Raw genomic sequence first — 21,052 nt, forward strand, 5'->3', positions numbered from 1 at the left:
TTGAACAGAGGGCGAGAGAGACTTGACCTTAAGTTTGTTTATCAGGAAAAACATTGAAAGAAAACAATTTCCAATGACCAACGATTGCCTATGTTAAGGTTTCCATCATCAGATGTATCAGCGAATAAAATACATATTTTCTATTTCAGAGTCACTCCCACTTATTTCCGAGATGTTTTTTACTTTTTTGAACTCTTTTTTATTTATGTTCATTTCTATTATTCAGTTTTCTTTTTTTGAAGCAAACTATTATCTAAGCTCAGTGCGGAAAACTTGGACCACTGATTATGTCTCCCGACCATAGCATGGGTCAAGTCTCCCGAACTCCCTTTGAGCCTATTCAACAGATGTTTTCTTGAAACTTTAACAAGTATTATTAAAAAGGCTCATCGTTTGTAAAACAATATGAATCAGTGAAAGCAATAAAACTAAATAACACCACGCATCTACTAAACTTTTCCGACAGTGCAACAAACAAAAATTATTCAATGTTTTACTTCCTAACAACAAAATCACGTTCATCCCTCTCACTCCCGAACTGTTCTGATGGCGGCCAAAATGGAGCTGCCACTAGTTGTGCCTTGTTACGAGTATGTCGCAAGCTATTTACGATACCGGTAGCGCGAAATTTGAATTGAAATATTCGAGGTGGTTCAAGTCTCCTATATGAGCAAGTCTCCCAGATTCTCCTTACATTAGTTAAATAAAAATATTCACTTCAAATTTCGAGCAACGTATCTTTCGTATTCAAAAATGTTTCTGTTCATTTGGCCATGTGCCACACTGTATGTCGAATCGGATTGTTCCTCTATTTTAATATAACCAGGCCCCTGTGGTTTCTGTACAACATTGAATGAACTTGTAAAAGAATGCTCATATCGGAAGGCCCGAAATGAAATCGAACAAGGGGAACAATCAATGTAACACTCACCTCAGAACCAGGATTTTGAATTTAGCAAGTTATTCGCTCTACAACTTCGCATAAAGCAGCTTCGCGAAATCAAAACAGTTTGAAATGGCGAAACACCTGCGTTAGACATATCGTTATGGTTTCGAGGAAGTTGAATGCGTGTATGAATGCCAGCAATCGATACCTTCCATTTGAATTTGTAATGAAACCTGGTAGCTGAACGAAATTCCTAACATCGGCCTTTTCATTCTACTTCGATCGTGTTTGAAATGGAGCGTTTGGGGTCCCTGAACGTGTATCAAAAGGTGGCGAGGCTTTTGATGCTTCAGAGTGTCGGCTGAATTTGGAAATTGTGGAAATAGTATATGGAGAAGCAGTTTTGATTGGTACGTTCAATGTGGAGTTTACATAAGGTGTTAATCAGGTCTTATTTTTCCCAAAAGAAGAATGCCATGAGGTTCAACAAACTATGGCTTAATCGAGGATCGATATTTAGTCTTATTACTACCATTATTTGATCTACTTCATAACCTAGAGTAAGACTAATCACCTGTAGAGTCATTCGGGATAACTGAGCGCTGAGGGTAAGTGTGCGCAGTGCGTATATCTCGACTATGCAATGTATGAAAGAGGGGTTCATTTGGGTGAAGCAAGGACGCAGAATCGCCAAATTAGTTTTTCATAGGAGTACGCCGTGCGAGGTTTCGTTAACCTTTCATTTGCAATCAATCAAATTCACTAGTTTGCTTGTTAATTTTTAGTATCTCTGCTAATTCTGCCAGGTCCAAGTTTCGTGTCCGACAGTGTTAAACAATATTTTATTCGATCATTCGTATATCAATCTAAATATATAATAAAAAAATTTAGGTTCTCCTAGCTGCTCAACTCTATAAGAACGTCAATTCAAATTTTGGCTTACTGGGGAAAGTGTTCGCGGGTAAGTGTGCGCATAGATTCATTATATGGGCATTAGTTCAGTGAGGAATAAATTATGACATTGTTGATTTTCTTGGTTAAAACTCGATCAATATTATCCTATTTGTTCAGAAAAATATGAAGAGCCACCAACAGGGGAATATATCAAGTGTTGTGTTCACCAGGAATGGTGGCACGAACAATAATGCAGTGCTTGTAAAAAGGCGCTTTTGTATTGACAATAAACATCATTTCTCTAATAGTGTAACATTTTGATGACATTATTTCGTAATTTGTTTTGATTGTGTGGTTCACTAAGCACTGCGTTCACTTACCCCGTGAGGGTGCGCACACTTACCCGCAATTCTGGGTATGTGAACGCACTCCGACTTTCACTATTAAATTTTTCTTTGCGGAAAAAAAACGCTTTTGTTTGTTTGCTTTTTGATGCTTTTTTATAGATTAGAAAATTCTCTATCTTATGGATATGTTTTAATTTTCCTAGCTTCAACATTCGAAACAGGGTAAGGCTTGAAAGGCAAAAGTGCGCACAGTTGCCCTGAATGACTCTATCTATTAAATATTATTGAAATACCTCTCATAAGTGGTTGTATTTATTTTAATGCCACCTAGAGGTAATCATTTCGGAGAGGAGAATCATTGGCCTCAGCTAGTCAATGGCATTCTCTTTTCTTGTATTGGCATACACAAAAAATTAATCAGAATATCATTTCTGACAGGTGCAGGATCTCAAAAGGTCGGTTGAGCAGCAAGGAGGTACTTTAGTGCTCATATCGAATTCAGACCTCTAGAAGGTTCCCGTAATTCGATTTTTATTTCAATTTTGAATGTCCATAATGCAAGTCCGCAGGCTTTGGCCTTCGCTTGACGAAACTGCTACTTAGGTCCTAAAAGCTCGATAGAGGACATATGCGCTCGACGAAACACACATGGGACCATGTAGCGTGAGTATTTCTTCAATGTAAATGTATCGAAACACATTTCCTCCCATCCAAGAAATTGTTGGGGTTCCGAAATAGCGTGCTTGCTTTATGGGAAACTTTTCACTTGGCGCGGAGTTATTACTTCGCCACATTCCCTTTCACAATTCATTGTTCTATTATTTACGTCGACAAGATGGAATGATATTAATTAAAGAGAAATAAGTACTACAATGTTGTTTTTTCCCCTTTTTTCTTCCTGCTGGGACGTATTGACATAAACCTTTTTGTCGTATCAACAGAAACAATCCGCTATTCGAAGACATTTCCACTTTAAAATATTCATTGCATGTTGTAAGCAAAGAAGCTGGAATTCAGCATTAAAAATCATCTATATTTACCACATTGTTCATCACTTTCGATATTAAAAAACAAGCCCCTTCGACAGTTCCGAAGTTGATAAAAATGTCATGAAATATGCGAGATGAACTTCATTTTTTTGGATCCGATAATTCCCAGTTTTTATCAATGAAATTTTCTTCGAAGAGCCCCTTCAGGCTCTCTATGTCAATAGCATTTTTTGCACAAGAAAAGCACAAAGGAATTATTTCGAATTTCAGCTCCGCTGATCGCGCGTTTCTTGAAGTTTTTTCAATTTCGACTCGATAATGGGACAAAGTACATCAATCGCGATCTTTCTCTACCAATATCATTCGATTTGTTTATTGAAAAATATTGGACGGCCCTGAAACTCCATAAATCTTCATCGGGGAATGAAAGATCCCCCAGACGTTGCCGATTCATTGCTTTCAACGAACTCTAATCAAATTCCGCCATTTTTTCATCGCAGGAAGGCCACTCAAAGGAAAACTCAGGGCGAATTCATTCTGTCAATAGCTCTTAATGAAAATCCGTTAGGAGAAGTCTGACACGTCAGGGGTGTAGTTAGCGCACGGTGGGTGTATTTGAATACTTCTCTTTCGGTGGATATTCTGAAATTTTTTATAGATGATTTTAAACTTGGCGGAAACATTAGATGTGACAAAAAAGAAAACGCCGTGGAATGTGGTAGGAACCGGCAGAGACAACCTCACTTATGATGTCTTAATCTAATTCCAGAATTTAACTACCAATAGCTACTACATTAGCTACCTTTCCATCAAGGTTCTTCTTTCGTACGTGTAAGAGGATGTGATGTAGAATTCCATACCATACCGAATTTTCCAGCTGAACATTTTTCAGCCGATGAATTCCTATAGAGTCCCCGCATTTTCCATAACATTTCCATACAATTGTTTCACGCTCAAGTTGATTCTCGGATGTTTTCAATTCGCATGTAATATTTCCGAAGATTGAAATACACACCGTTGATATATTCATGAGCATTCGAATATGGATCGTTGATTCCAGGCATAGATTGAATTTAGTAATATTTCACCAGTTCGGACAAGCGATTTTGCGAAATGTTCCCGATTTAATTGAATTTATATTCGTCCGAATAATGTACATTCGAATGATTTACCGCTTCGGTAAAAGTCTGATGTTGCGGTCTTGGCAACTGATAGAAATACGGAGTGGCGAGTCGACAGACGTTGAGAACGGTCCATCATCGGTTGAATCTAGCCGAGATTTCTTAATGAGCGGTTATAGCACCTAATCGTGAATTTGAGAATTGCTCAGAACGTCCACAGATCTATATGATAACTCCCCCCTCGTTTGACTCGGTAGTTTAAATTTTTGGTCTGAAATAGTACTAATCCTTCCCAGATTTCTCCGAGTTGAATTCCTAAGTCATTAAGAGTAGCTGGATGATTATCTGAACTTCTCAGCCTTTTATTGAGGTTGTCCCAAACCTGCTCAATCGGATTGAGATCTGGACTTCTTGCTGGCCATTCCATTCGAGAGACTTCAACCCCTTCAAGGTACTCCTGAACGATGCGCGCACGATGGGGTCTGGCATTATCGTCCATAAAAATGAAATTTTCACCAATGTATGGGGCATATGGCACTACATGCTCTTCAAGAATGTTCCTTATATACTTATCAGCATTCATAGCTCCATTATCAACGACCACTAGGTCTGTGCGAGCAGTCAAAGATATTCCACCCCATACCATAATCGATCGTCCCCCGAAACCAGTAGTGTTCAGGAAATTGCACTGAGCATATCTTTCATGTGGACGTCTGTATACAAGGGAACGTCGATCACAATGGTAGAGGCAGAATCTAGACTCATCTGTGAAGAGAACTCTTTCCCAATCGGCCTCTTCCCAATGGATATGCTCTTTCGCAAAATCCAAACGCGCCCTTCAATGGGCTGGGGTAAGAGCTGGGCCTCTTGCCGCGACACGAGGCCTTAAATCATATTTTCTGGGGCGATTTCTTATTGTCTGAGTGCTAATTTGCACCTCATGAGTTTGCTCAAGCTGAATTTGAAGGAGGCGAGCGGTTGCAAACCGTTGTCTCAACGAAGAAACTCTCAAGTAACGTTCTTGAATGGCAGATGTTACCCGTGGTCTACCCTGCCGTGGTCTTCGGACATTCATAACTGTCTCCCTGAATCGCTGCAACATTCTGGATACACTTGTATGGGAAACTCCAAACCTTTCTGCAATTCTTGTGTATGTCCACCCTTCTTCTCGCAAAACTACCGCTTGGGCACATTCCCCTTGGGTCAAATTGCGTTTTTCGCGTTGCATAGCGATCGAGTGTAGAAAATCAAACGAAAGAAAAACTATTGATCGAGAACAATTGATTTTAGAATGGAGCCAATACATTCAAAATCTGATAATATCATCTTTTTTTATTCCTGCTGGGAAAAAGCATCTGTATTGAAGAAAACCGTTGAAAGTGGATAACATATGCATGCATAATTCTGATAAAAATAATTGTCATTGAGAACACCTTCAGTTGTAGAATAAATTTGAGATTTCCATAATCTGCGTTAATTTTTTTGCGCAGTGTATTTGAGGTGGTTCAAGTCTCTTACCTGAGCAAGTCTCCCGGACTCCCCCTACCTCAAACAACCGTTCAGTTTCCACTGACTCGCCGTTTTGGATGCAAGCTCACCTCCGAAAATCCTCCTCCCTTTATCGGTCAAGATAAAGACGTTCGGTTATTTATATGACAGGTAATAAAACGGAAACAAAAGCCGACGGACGTCCGCCCCGCCTGAACGATCGCAATCGCGGTCCCCATTTACGTCTTTCAGCATTTTTATGAATGCGAGAACGGTCGGTAATTCGTTCTATCGGCGAAATAAAAGGGAATATATGAATTTATAATGATTCCCGCGGGAGCGCCGGCCCGTGAATAAATAACGCTTCCTCGCATTTACACCTCCGTTCATGAAGATGGATGCGACGAAATGCAGAAAACTGATGACGGACCCGGCCCTCCTCCCGTCCGAAAAGTGACAACCGGATTTTAGCAGTTTTTCCGGGCGCTCGTTCGGCTGCAGTTCTCATTTTGGGAACGGGAAATGTGGAGACGTCAACCTAATAAAAACGGTATTATAAAAGTGTATTTCCCGGATGGATGGTTGATTAGAAAGTCTGACAACGCTTTGCAGATGGAAAATGGCGGAAAACTTTTTCCGCTGAACCGTGAGTTCTCGTTAAATGTCGTTTCGAAGGGAGTTGAGAGCAGCCGTTTTTATTTAGAATGAAGGGATATTCGCGTACATTTGAAAGAAAAGAATATTGTAGGTTTCGTTTTGAAAGTGTCTCTTGAACCATAGAACCATACATTTTTTTGATAGTTTTCCATCTCTGTTCTTGAAATCTGTTTCTTGGTTTTACTTTCCTCCTTCCATGTGAGGAAAAAAGCTTTTCAGATGCAAACCCTGAGAGGAACTGCTCTCCCAGGAGAATGAAACTAGCAAGCTGTTGTTCTTGGAATAGTTCTTCAACCTGCCCTCACAGCGTCCCTTAAAAAAAGGGATGGGACCTGAGGACTCGAAGTGAGCCAAGCACCACAGCCGCATTCTGCATTCCAATACCTCAGACAGAGTTCTGCAGGTCATTCTCAACAACTTCTTCAATCTCTGTAGGAACATATGGCAGCACTGGCTCTTTGTCTACGCCATAATCTGAACCTAACAGTGTGGAGTCAAGCAGAAAGCAACCAATCACTTTTCTGGTAGATCTGCCAAGCCCGAGAATTTCATTCACAGCCCAGTTAAGTTCCCCGGAAGAGTAAGTGACATTGGGATTTACAATAATTTATAGTGCAAGCTTCAGTTTTAACCAGGTGTTTTTTCTTGGCATTTACCCTTGTTGAAAACATGAAATTTTGGATGAAAATCATTATAAACAACGAAACTAGAAAAAATAGAGCATACCTGAATCAAAACACTTGTTTTTCCTTTATTTTACAAGGCTGAACTACAGATAGACGAAGCTTATAATTTCTTAAAATAAACATTCAAGTCGAGGCTCTTACTTGAAAGTTCTGTCTTTTTTGAGGAATACACTGGGAAAAAATCTTATTTTGGAAACTCGGTATGGGTTCGGGAGAGTTGAACCCCTTTCCACTCTGAAGCCACTTAAGTTGTATCTGTAAATGGTAGCTACTCATTTTTTTGCGTAAAGATATCATGCCCAAATAGATAACGATAGATAATAGTAGAGTGATGGTGAGATGAACATTTTGAGTCTTCCAAACCCACGGGAGAGTTGTTTAGGTGGCGAGAAAGACTTGACCATAAATTTGTGTATCAGGAAGAACACTGACAGAAAACAATTTCTAATGACCAACGATTGTCTATCTCAAGCTTTCCATCATCAGATGTATCAGCGTATGAAATACGTATTTTCTATTTCGGGGACACTCTCATTTATTTCCGACATCTTTTTTATGTTTCTGAACCTTTGTTTATTCTTTTATATTAATTTCTATTATTCAATTTTCTTTTTTTGAAGCAAACTATTATATAAGCTCAGTGCGAGAAACTTGGACCACTGATTATGTCTCCCGACTATAGCATGGGTCAAGTTTCCTGCACTCCCCTTTAGTCTATTCAACACATGTTTTCTTGAAACTTTCACAACAATTATCAAAAAATCTCATCGTTTGTAAAGCAATATTAATCAATGAAAGCACTAATACTAAATTACACTTTTCAGTGTAAAAAACATTTTCAAATTCTTACTTCCTAACAATAAAATCACGTTCCCGAAATGTTCTGATGGCGGCCAAAATGGAGTCGCCACTAGTTGTGCCTTGTTACGAATAGGTGGTTCAAGTCTCCTACCTGAGCAAGTCTCCTGGATTCCCCTTAATTATTCAAAGTCAATTTTCTGATAACAATAACAACTAGCCCATCTACCCGTTATTTCAAGGAACCGAAAGAACCTACAGAAATTCAATTCTCGATAAACTATTCACTGGAGTAACTGACGATTCCGGAACTTCCTCAAAAATTTTCCGCTAGACGAAGACATTTTTCAAACGAATAATCTCAATTGTCGTAAAACTAATCTCGAAAACGAACTTTTTTCCCAGGGATGCAAATCTTCTTCATTCCTCTGTTTGTGGAGCGGTTTCTTTGAGAGTTGCGGCGCACCCCGATTCGAAGGCCCAGCTTAATCTGAATTTGAAGTGAGTCTGGTGCTAAGGATGGCTTTCATTGTTCCCTGGTTTCCACCCCGCGGCCCGTTGTTCTTTCCCTCCAGAATTTCGGCTGCGCCATTCTAGGAAATTCGATGGATATTACGTTTGGTTTCACCCATTTCCATCCCTTATAAATTATCCTGTCAGGAATCGGGTTTTGGCTCAGATCTGAGGAGATTCGATGTCTTTTTTGTTGACAGTATTTGGATATCTGGAGAGGAACGCGGACCTGTTGGACGTTGCGTTAAATTCGGGATTTGACTGAATTTATAACGATCAAAATGATGAGCGGAATCGCGAACAGAAATCTGTCGATTTCAATGACATGGAAATGCCATTGAAAGGAATGAAATGATTCACACACCAATTCATTCTTTGTCCTTTTTCTCTTCTTTATTTTGGCATACATATTTCACTTCATCATGAATATTGATTTAACCGAAAAAACTTATTTTTTATCTCAACAATGCTTGAAATCCTGATAAGCAGTAAATGGACCTGCTGTAGTAAATAAACTGCTCCACATGAGTAAGGGATATTGACTTAAATTGCGAAAAAATATAGTTAGAATATGATTTTTGTTATGAAAATTCATATAAATGTGATTTCAAGTTGCAAATTAATTTTAGCCTGTAGGTCTGCAGCGTATACAGGGTGGTTAAGAAAAATCAAGTAAAATAACGAAATTTTATTCCCAGAGAATTCAAGCATTTTAAGACTATCATAACATGTACAATTTATGGCCTCCACGGGCATCAATAACAGCTTGACATCTTCTTTACATACTACACACGAGGTTGTTGAACATTTCTTGAGGAATTTGGTTCCATAAACGGGGCAGAAGCTCTCTCAGATCATTTGAGGATTTTAGGGTAGGTTGAAGATTATCTAATCTTCTTTGGAGCATATCCTCTGCCTGTTCTATGCAATTCAAATCTGGTGAGTGCGGAGGTATTGGTAAATGTTGAAGATCAAGCTCCTCGCGCGTATTCTCAACTATGGCTGCACGGTGCGGTCTAGCGTTATCGTCTAGAAATTGAAAAGTTTCATCAATAGCAGCGTGAAAGTTTGGCACAACATTGTCAATGACATGCTCCCTATAGTGTAAGGCGGTCATATCCCCAGGACAAATGTGTAGATCTGTGCGCCCGTTGAAACATATCCCGGCCCATACCATAACACTACCCCCTCGGAATGGATGGACTTCTTGGACATAGCGACGATTACGGGGTATGCCTGGGATTGTCCATACCCTTATTCTTCGAGAATCTGAAAATCGTCCATATCTGGATTCATCAGTGAAAAGGACACTACGCCATTGATCGTTCCAATTGATATGTTGCCTTGCCCATTCCAGTTTTTGACGATTATGGTCACGTGTTAATGGAACTCCCCTTAATGGACGTCTAGAACCTAGATTCACCTCTCTCAAAAGTCGTCTGATGGTTTCTATGGAAACTTGGACCCCATCTGCATTTTGAAGATTATTCCGTATAGCATTCTACACGTAGATGTACGGTGATGAAACGATCCTGAGCAGGTGTTGTTTTTCGTCGCCCACGAAGCCTTGGTCTTTCCAACACGGAACCTGTCTCCCTGAACCTATTCCAAAGTCGAGATATCACACTTTGGCTGACTTGGAGCCTTTCCGCTACAACAACCTGAGTTAGGCCACCCTGTAGCATTCCGATAGCCCTATTAGCCTCAGCGTTTGTTGATTTACGTCTTGGCATTTTCAGAAAACTCGTTTCAAATCGAAGCCGTTGATGAACTGACTTCATTTCAAAATAAGAACATTCATGGAGCATATGCAAAGAACCAAACTTCAGAAAAAAGGCGACCAGATTGACGAAATGTCTCTTACTGATTTTTATTGGACCGATTCAAATTGTTATTGAGTTTTAAATGATTTTACAGCGATTTTCTCGAAGATTACATACTTTTAAAAACGATTGAATACGATATCCCTAACTCTTGTGGAGCAGTATATTTCGTGACATCTGACTTAAATTTCTAAAAACTCATTCACTTCAAGTCTTATAGTAAAACTTATCATATTGAGTATAGGGGGAGTCTGGGAGACTTGCTCAGGTAGGAGACTTGAACCACCTCAAATATTTCAATTCAAATTTCGCGCTACCGGTATCGTAAATAGCTTGCGACATCCTTGTAACAAGGCACAACTAGTGGCGGCTCCATTTTGCCCGCCATCAGAACAGTTCAGGAGTGAGAGGGTTCAACGTGATTTGAAGAAATTGAATAATTTTTGTTTGTTACACTGTCTGAAAAGTTTAATAGGTGCGAGGTGTTATTTAGGTTTATTGCGTTCATTGATTAAAATTGTTTTACAAACGATACCTTTTTTTTCATTTGCAATGGAACCAGCTAAACATTCGGAAACAAAATTAACAACGTTTCTTCGTCCGTTTGATGATCCCCAAGGAACATACCGATGATCCGACATCCCCGATCTTCCGACCCGATGCAATAACATCAGAGCAAACACAATTATCGAGCAGGCCAGTACCTGACGGCCATTATAACCTCAAACAATCATAATTTTCCTTAATGGCGGCCGCCAGGCCTACAACGTCGACCTGAGAGCAAGCCCGTGCCCGATATTTACCCAAAACTTGAGCGCGTTCTCGGCTTCATCCGGAAAAACGTGATAACTGAGTTTTTACAGACGTTACCGCGATTTATGGGAAGGTGCCCAGGGACGGACGTTAAATTTGAAAAATGAACACCAGATAATGCCGCAGATACGGCCGAGTTCGGAAGATATTCCGCTCTTAATTTATTGCAACGGATCCTGGATAATTGCCTCTTGAAAATGTTGGAGAGACGTGAGGACGTTAGGGGACAGAGACGGGGGTGGTTGGGGGTGCTTCGACAAGAACGGAAAAAGTTAGATTGGGTAATTCGGATCGTGGAAACTTCGAGGGAATGATCGTTGTGTGAAATATCTTTTTTGCGCAGAAGCTGTAGAGCCACGGAAATGTGGGAAATTTTACTGATTTTAAGGTTCAACTAAACCATTTCAATGAGGATTCCACTTATTGTGATGGAAAATGCTAGGCAGTACTTCCTTAGTTTTCAATTTGAAAATAAATCTAATTTTGATGTTGGTAATCTTGTTGGACAGACAGTACTTTTCCTGTACGCACTCTAGCAACAGAAAGGTATTTACAGTAGTAGAAATAGAGAGATAAGAGATAGCTTGGAAAGTGTGCATGATCAGGAATTTGGGTGTTTGTTTGATTCGGGACTCTCATTTGTTGGCCACAGTTCAGGGGTGAGATTTGAAGCTTCGACCTTGTTGTAACAAGTGAGCTACGAGGATATATGTATATTGAAAAATTCTTTTTCTACAAGCGTGCGCGTTCAACCTTTTTCCCGCACGCATTCCAAGAGTCACTTTCCCAAAGAGTGCGGGAAAAACGCCTGCTATTTCTTTCCCGCACGCATTTGCGTGCGGGAATGGATTAGCAGGGGTTTTTCCCGCACGCAAATATTATAGAGTAAATTAAATTCTATCATCTTTCTATGGACAGAACGTCAACGATGAGAAACCCTTAGTAACGACATGCAGAATAACGTCTGTCATTATATATGAATTAATCAAATGAGATATGATCTGTTTCGTGAAATGGATACATTTATATATTTCAAGCGCTTGTAGAAAAAATATTGTCCCTAACTCTTGCGTAAAGTGTCTTGCCCGCACTCAACTGCTTACCCGGCAGTTTCGTGCGGGCAAGTATCACTTTCCGCACTTGATAGGAAAATAACTATAGCCTACTATAGAACCAAACAAAATTTCAATGTCATAATATTTTATTACTCAACATATTCTCCTCTTAATTGGATACATTTATTACAGCGAACCTGCAACGTCTCTAGACCTTTAAAAAAAATGTTTCTTCTTGCTCCGCGAACCAGATCTCCACAGCTTTCATTACCTCCTCGTTGGAAGAGAAATTTACGATCTTTTAAACTTTTTTTCAGTTGAGGAAAGAGATGATAGTCGAATGGAGCCAAATCTGGTGAATAAGGGGATGTTCTAGTAATTCAAATCCTAAATCACGAATTTTTTGCATGGCAACATGAGATTTTTGTGCAGGGGCGTTGTCCAGCAAAAACAAAACACCTTTGGATAGCTTTCCGCGACTGTTCTCTTTAATTTTTTCCCGTAGAGTGGTCAGTAATGTCGAATAGTAATCTCCGGTTATTGTTCTACCTTTATACAAAAAATTAATGATTATTACTCCATGGCAATCCCAAAACACTGAAGCAAGAACTTTTCCAGCAGAGTTTTGGACACGAAACTTCTTAGGTCTTGGAGAACCAGAGTGTCGCCATTCCATCGATTGTTGCTTTGTTTCTGGATTGTAGAAATGTACTCAAGTCTCATCCACAGTAACAAATCGGTTTAAGAAGTCTTCATCGTTTTCAAATCGAAGGCGATGCTTCTACCCTTGCACGCTTTTGATCAACATTCAAACATTTGGGTATCCATTTTGCAGCAATTTTTCTCATGTCCAAATTGACGTGAACCATATGATGAACACGTTCGTATGAAATATTCAGTGCTTCTGATATCCGTTTTAGCCCAATTCGATGGTCTGATAAAATCATGTCATGAATTGCATCGATATTTTCGGGGACTGATACAGAAGCTGGCCTTCCCGATCGGTCATCATCTTCAATGGCAAATTTAACTCTTTTGAAGCTTCCAGTCCAATTTTTCACGGTCGCATACGAAGGACATTGATCACCAAGGCTATTAAGCATATCTTTCTAAATCTGCTTAACTCTAAACCTTTTTAAATACAGGTACTTGATGATGGCTTGATACTCCAATTTTTCCATTTTCACAATTTCGGTAGACATCTTCTTTCTTTTAATTTATTGCGTAACTCCGGCTTACTTTTTCGACCTCAAACTTCACACTGATACTTCTAATGAGTTTTTGTTCGTTGCTAGGGTAAGGCAATATTTTTGTATGCAAGGAACTGGTATAGGCTAACTAGATATCGATACATCCTCGTATATGTAGACTATTGACTCCCCAGGAGACCAGTAACATATCTGTTACGTTTTCTTGGGAGATCTTATAGGGAACTTTTGAATAGTGGATTTCGGAAAGTGAAGTATAGATATTGAACGTTTGATTAGTTATATGTGTGTCACAAGGAAATTTCAGTTAAATTGTAAACATTGAAAACGAAGTGCAGTGGATGTATAACTGTTGGTTGATGAATCATTCATCGTGTTTTCATAGTAATCCCATGAGACATAACAGGTTTTGATTCTCTTATATATCCAGCATATAAACATTGTTTTCGAATATATTATGAGCTGCTTGGTGCAGATTAGATCTCTCTTCAGAAAGGAGATATGTTCCTATTTTGAGGCGGACATAGGAGCATAGCTGCTATATTGTTCTTTATTTGTGCCCTGAATGCTACATTTAAGCCCGTTTGCAACAGCCGAGAATTCTCTAGAAAATTTACTCGAGATTTCATGCGCCGTGAATTATGTACCGTTACATACGCACTTTCGGTAGAATTCTCTGTTCAGTTGCATACAAAATAATCTCTGCCGTTTTCTTGCGAGAATTTTGTAGAGAATTCTCCAGAGAATTCTCGGCTGTTGCAAACGGGCTTTAGGTTACAAAACAAGGAACACTGGATACATTTCTGCTATATATAGCTGCTCTGTAATGTAGTCGCCTGGTTTCAATCGTTTTTTCATATAGAGACGGGACAAACACCCGATTATTGGATAGTTTCAAGACACATTTAATCTTCGGCACTTCCATGCATGAAAAATCCGAAAAATCACTCTATGAATAGGAGATGTATCCAATGAACCGAAGGCCCATTCTCCAGACCGCGGCGCTACTGAATTCAGAATCATTATTCGCAGATAAACTGGCAAGATGCGCCAGTTCCTATGCGTTTTCACATCCATTTCCGATGTTCCTCATTCATATGGATTATCCCCTCATTCATATCAGATAGCATACGCGTCCCGCGCTCCCTTTTTCCCCTTTTCCATAAGTTATAAGGCCGAAATCTCATATTTCTGCGGACACAGAAATCATGCGGCGGAGGTGGCCAGATAAACGATCTACGTCCAACCTTAGGTATTCATGAGACCGGGACTTCCCCGCTCCGTGGCAGTCGTCACGGGGTGGCCGCAGGATAAGGAGGTTCCGTCCTGCACCCCTCACCCTCCGTAATAACCGGATGACCTACGTGCTGAAGCGGCGCTATCTATCGGCGGCAGCCCGCAGCTATCTGCTCTTTCCATTAAATTTTTGTGGGATGAATGCTGGCACCGACGCTCGTTTGACGATTTTCGGTGAGATTTGGATGCTGCCTACGATCGCTGGGGGTGGCTTCGATGATCGAGGTCTAGTTTTTCTTCAAATCCGAGCTTCTGCGATCTTTCGGAAGAATTTTATACAGGAAATTCTGAATCCTGAAGAGAAAATTGCCTAGGAAAAATTGGCATATAACATACATCTGTGGGTTTAGATGTAACTGAGAAAATAGTACGTATCCCCTAGGTTTTGTTACAATTATATCTGTTCTCAGCATGCCAAACTATCTATGAAAAAGTCTGGTCTAAGAAGAAGGAAAGAGTAAAAATAATCCAGAGGCGAATAATTGTAGATTAGAGTTCTATCCACTTGGTGTCATTTTTTCTAAATGGCATAAATGATTATATCTGAAATTTTAGGTAACAAAATGCCTTCAATAAGAATTCTAGGTTAGGCAATGAAATTTCAACGCAAAAAGATTTTAGTCCTCCGAGAATGGCATACTTCTGTTTATTATCAAGGAAATTTTTTGACAAATCAAGATATTCTGATGATTTTGATCGAAATTTCAAATATAATCTGAAAAATATTCTTGATAAAGTGAAAAAGTACCAGACTAACAGATTTAATCCATGAAAATTAACAAACAAAATTCGAATAGTATCTCCCAAGCAAACAATGTGTCAATTTGAAAACATTCCAACCTTAATATCTCAGCCGCCATCCAAAATCAGTAAAAGTGCAAAAAAGGAAACTTTTTTTCGTAGGGGGACATTTTATACATTCGGTTCCACTAAATTTGTATCAACCTTCTGAGCGTGATGACAGCAACCCTTGAAATGTTAAATGGAAAGAAGATGGGTGAAATTTTTCGTTGCCTTCTCAAAAATGCCGTACGTTTGACTCCTTCTGTTTGAAAAAAAAGAGTAGAGTAGTTACGATAACAAGAATTGCAATGAAACATTAAATAATGAATTTTTTTTTACAATTGTGTCCTCACGAAGGAAATTCTCGTTTTTCGGAGTTTTTGTCATGTTTTCCATGAAACAATTAAATGGGCGAAATTTCCACAACATTAAAACCCACTGCAAAAAAAAACGTCATAAAGATACTCCATTTAGCTTATAATATATGCATCAAAGAAAAGTCCAACTTTCATTATTATTCAATATTTTATACCCCCAGATATATCTGGCATTTTCCATTTTGATATCGGTCATTTCCACGAACTCGTAAAAAAATTATATTCATTCTCTGTTCGGAACACTAGCGTTGAATGAATAGGCGAATGGAAGGTTCAGGACCAATGAAATTTTCCATTAAGCTTGAGTACAGATAGAACGATTTTTCCATTTATATTCATTACATCGACATTATGGCCAAACAAAAGGTGGCATGAAAGAGAAATCCTCTAATAACTGGAGTATTTTTCTACTGGACAAAAATAATCAACCCTTTTTTCATTGTAATTATTTATGTTCAGCTGAGGACACTCAACTAGATTCACTCGCAACACAACAGACAATTTCGAGAACACATGCACTCTAGTTCTTTTCAAGAAGTTGACTATAAAAACCTAATGAAACACCTCTTGAGAAAGGTAAATAGGAGGATGTATTGATATCTAGTGAGCCTAGACCAGTTCCACGCATAAAAAAAAATATTGCGTTACCATAGCAACGAACAATAACTCATTAGAAGTGTCAGTGTGAAGTTTGTGATCAAAAAAGGTAATCAGAGTTACGCAATAAATTAATACGCTTAATACCCTTGATGGTCAATGTCCTTCGTTTGCCAACGTGAAAAATTGGACTGCAAGTTTCTGTGTCAGTCCCCGAAAATATCGATGCAGTTCATAACATGATTTTATCAGACCGTCAACTTGGGCTGAAACGGATATCTGAAGCACTGAATATTTCAGACGAACGCGTTCATCATATAGTTCACGTCAATTTGGACATGAGAAAAATTACTGCAAAATGGATCCCTAAATGCTTGAATGTTGACCAAAAGCGTGCAAGAGCAGAAGCATCGCGTTCGATCTGTGCTCGATTTGAAAACGAAGTAGACTTCTTAAAGCGAATTGTTACTATGGATGAGACTTGGGTACATTTTTACCATCCAGAAACAAAGCAACAATCGATGGAATGGCGACACTCTGTTTCTCCAAGACCTAAGAAGTTTCGTGTCCAAAAATCTGCTACAAAAGTTCTTGCTTCAGTCTTTGGGATTGCCAGGGAGTAATCATGATTGATTTCTTGGATACGGGTAAAACAATAACCGGATATTCGACATAACTGACCACTTTACGGAAAAAAATTAAAGAGAAATGACGCGGAAAGCTATCCAAAGATGTTTTGTTTTTGCAGGACAACGCCCCAGCACACAAATTTCATGTTGCCATACAAGAAATTCGTGATTTAGGGTTTGAATTACACCAGATTTGGCTCCATCCGACTATCATCTCTTTCCTCAACTGAAAAAAAGTTTAAAAAGTCGTAAATTTTCTTTCAACGAGGAGGTTATAAATGATGTGGAAGTCTGGTTTGCAGAGCAAGAAGAAACATTTTTTTTGAAAGGTCTAGAGATGTTGCTGGTTCGCTCTAATAAATGTATCCAATTAAGAGGAGCGTATGTTGTGTAATAAAATATTTCGACATTGAAATTTTGTTTGGTTCTATAGTAAGCTATAGTAAGAATTTGTCAATATATCCTCGTATCACAGATGATCTGAAGACGCCTCAAACGGTTGTCGAATCCCAAAAACGGACTAAATCTACAGTCTCCTCTTTATTTCGATAGAGACCAAAACAGCCAGCGGCAGGATGACCTTACCGCAATAGGACAATGACAAAAGTTACACTGACATGGGGACACAATCGGGCCAAACTCACACACAAAGTTCCGGAGCAACGAATCCCTGTCGACCTATTCAAATAAACTTTTTCGGGTGAACAAGACCGTATTTAACGCGATCAGGTCGAGTGGCCCAAGGTTATATCTAGCCCCGGTCGGTTTCGAACTTCCCGGCTAAGTCTTTACGTAGTTTGCCGTTTCAGACTACGGAAAGTTTGCTCTAATAGCCCCGGACGAAATCTCATCAAAACAAATATGAAGAGGCGGATGCTGAACTCGAGTTACCTGCACCGAACTTAGGTCAAATGGGGCGATTATTCCGCTGAATGGAAACGCTGGTTGAACGCATCCTGTATTGCATCCTTGAGTAGGGAAATTTCTGGAATCCGCAAGTGGAATGCTCCCAATACCTACACTGACCGATCATCAATGTCTAGGGGCTGGTTCTCGTGAAGGACTCTGGTGATTTCTCGCGTGAATGGCTTATTCAATTAGGGTCTGCTATTTCCGATAATTATCCTTGGAAATCGAAAAATACCCCTCAAATTATAATACACCCATGAAATTTCAATCTTTCCCTGACTGGTTAGAGGCAGGAGCAGATCAACCCTTCAAAATAGCTTTATATTTGAAAGATTTTGAATGAGACACTGATGAAATGAGATGACATAAGACTGATAAAAGGACATGTAGTGAATCATCTTCTTATAAATGCTCAAATGAGGTTTTGTAGCTCATTTGTTCATCCGTATGTTGTTGGGGAGACTCACATTTCGAAACAGGCCAACACAAATTCCACAAGTCGATAGAGAGGACGCTGTATCATGAAAATAATGGGTTATGTGTCTCCTAGGTGTGTTGTCCTTAACTCTTTGAGGTGGCTACAGGTGAACAGAATATCTCTAACAGTTTCACCAATGCTCGAACATCAGCTGCACAGGGAACAACCAGTTACTATTTTCTTCAAATGTTCGTTGAATAGGTTACCAGTCACCAGATTCAGCTCTTTCCTAGCGAGGCCCAGGAGTTTTTTGACCACAGGTTTAGAGGACGGTCTTTCAGTGAGGTAGCCTCCACTGTCTAAGACTTCCCACTGTGACTCAGTTAAGTGTGATCGCAATTTCATACATACAGATTGTTTCGAATACCACTCAAAGTCTGGCACATCGAAGTCATGCATCGATAACGTCGATTCCACCTTGATGAATGGACAATCCCTGAATTTAAATGACCGGCGAGAACGAGAGATAACTAGATGTTAGTTATGGACTCGACTAGATTTCGGAACGGTCACCCCCAACAAATTGCATTTCCCGGACAAACGTCTAGCCATATCGACCTTTATACTCACCAAGTTTCGAGTATGGAAGCCAGTGAATTATTGCTGTAGTTCATTCAGCCAGTCAGCCCTGCAGAGCATGCAAATTGATCCCAGCGCGACACATAGATCGGGCTTGAGCGAATAGATTCGATTTTCTTGGAGAGAGGATACGGTCGTAAAAGGTCTCGTTTGGATTCATTCGATAGTTGCGAATTTAAGGCGCTGTGGAGGAATGAATTAGGGTCCATTTTGCCATCATTGGTCGATGCTTGAATGTATCTCATCGGGTGTGTAACGAACTGGGTTTGATTTATTGGACTATTTTCATCATTTTGGATCATTCTCTCCAGGCGTCTTCAGGGAGTTCCTTGCCAGGGTCCTATTTATCAAATTATCAATGTACTGCCAGATTCAATCGCCCCAAACTCTGCATCTTTTCTGGATTTGCTTTCTCCGATGTTATGGAAGCTTCATCCCATAATCCTATGGTCTCTATACCATGTTGGACAGGATTTTTCGGTTTCAATTAGTTTATGGTGCTCTTCGAATTTTGATATCTCCAATATAGGTCCTTCCTTTCCACAAAGGATGGTTCTTTGATTTATGACACAAAACAAACAGAAGAATAGATTTTTCCATTCAATTTTAATTTTTGACAAAGGTACCTCCTTTTTTCGCCTGAACTGAAAACATACGAAACGTAAGAAATGATTCCGAATGTCATAAATAAAAGAAGGGTCAGGTTTCTCGTCATTTCTTCGTTTAACTGCATCGGTTTTTGGAATGTTCGATATGCTACGCCCCAAATATTGCAATTTCCCTTCGTTCAGCTCCTTGGCCTGAACAAAGAAACCTGCCGGCGTAACTTGGATCGAGATGAGAAAGTATAATAAGCCTTTGTAGTTAGAGTAAGCTGAGTCTAAATAGGGCTGGGGTACGTGCAAGTGACATACTTTGTGGATTCACCGGCATTGCGGCGTGATTGGGCTGGATTCCGGGGGTTTTGTATGTGGTCCGACAGCTTTAAATGCGATCGTTCTCATTTTTTACGTCTGGAGTTGCAGGCACTCGACTGGGGTGAATTTAATATGACAGGTGTTTTCGTTGGCTTGAAGGGTTGATGCTTTGAAAATGCTGCGTTTGAAGTGTATCTGCACGCTTTGATTCAATTCATTTTCACTTGGGTTCATTCGTTTCGAAGATTTATGGTGAATCAAAACTATGAAATTAATCAATCCTGATGAAATTCTGAGATATTCTACAAGAAGAGTTGCTTTTTCAGAATATGTATCACATTTAGATCTGCGATAATTTGCCTGGAAGAAAAACTACTCGCAACTTGACCATCGAAAAATTACCTTAAAGATGGAGTCAGTTGAAAGTTCCTCAAGATCGAACGGTTGTGCCGAAAAGAATGAAATTCTCAGATTTGTTAGTTGAAGAGTTGCTCTTTCAGAATATGTATCACGTTCAGATCTACGATATTTTTCCTGGAAGATAAATTACTCTAAAGAGGACCCGAAAAAGATGGAGTCAGTTAAAACTTCATCAAGACCGAACGGTTGCGCCAGGGTGGATGAAATCTCGAGATTTATCACTAGAAACGTTGGTTTTTCAGAGTAGGTATCACGTTCAAATCTACTATGATTTTTCTGCTAGATACAACTTAACTCGAAAGTTGAATAATGAAAAAATTAAAAGTTTGATTTTCTGGTGAACAGTGTTAGATATACGAAAGTTTAATAAGCCAATATAGGTTTTCGAGCATGCTTAATGTATTGCCAACAATTCAGAATGCCTTCTTAGATTTTCATCTCCAAAATGGCATTTTTCGAAAAATGCAATTTTCAATCTGCGAAATCTCCTGATATATTCGTCTGATCAAATTGGGAATGAGCAAATGGTTAGACTCCCTAAAATGACCTATTTTCTGCTGAAAATCTGGATAAATCAGGATATTCTATTACTGTCTTAGGATATGGAGTACCTAGAATTTATTTTGAAGATTTTAGAAAACGAAACTTAAGAATTACTCTCCAGAGATCTCTTCGAAAACAACTCGAAAATGAAAAATGGAAGGGAATAGATGAGATAGTCTTTGCGTTCAAAAGGTCATTGATGTGAGTCAGAAAGAGTGTTGGCATCGATGCTCAGTACATATTCTT

The sequence above is a fragment of the Coccinella septempunctata genome, chromosome 2 (assembly GCF_907165205.1).
Source record: "Coccinella septempunctata chromosome 2, icCocSept1.1, whole genome shotgun sequence".
Lineage (NCBI taxonomy): Eukaryota > Metazoa > Arthropoda > Insecta > Coleoptera > Coccinellidae > Coccinella > Coccinella septempunctata.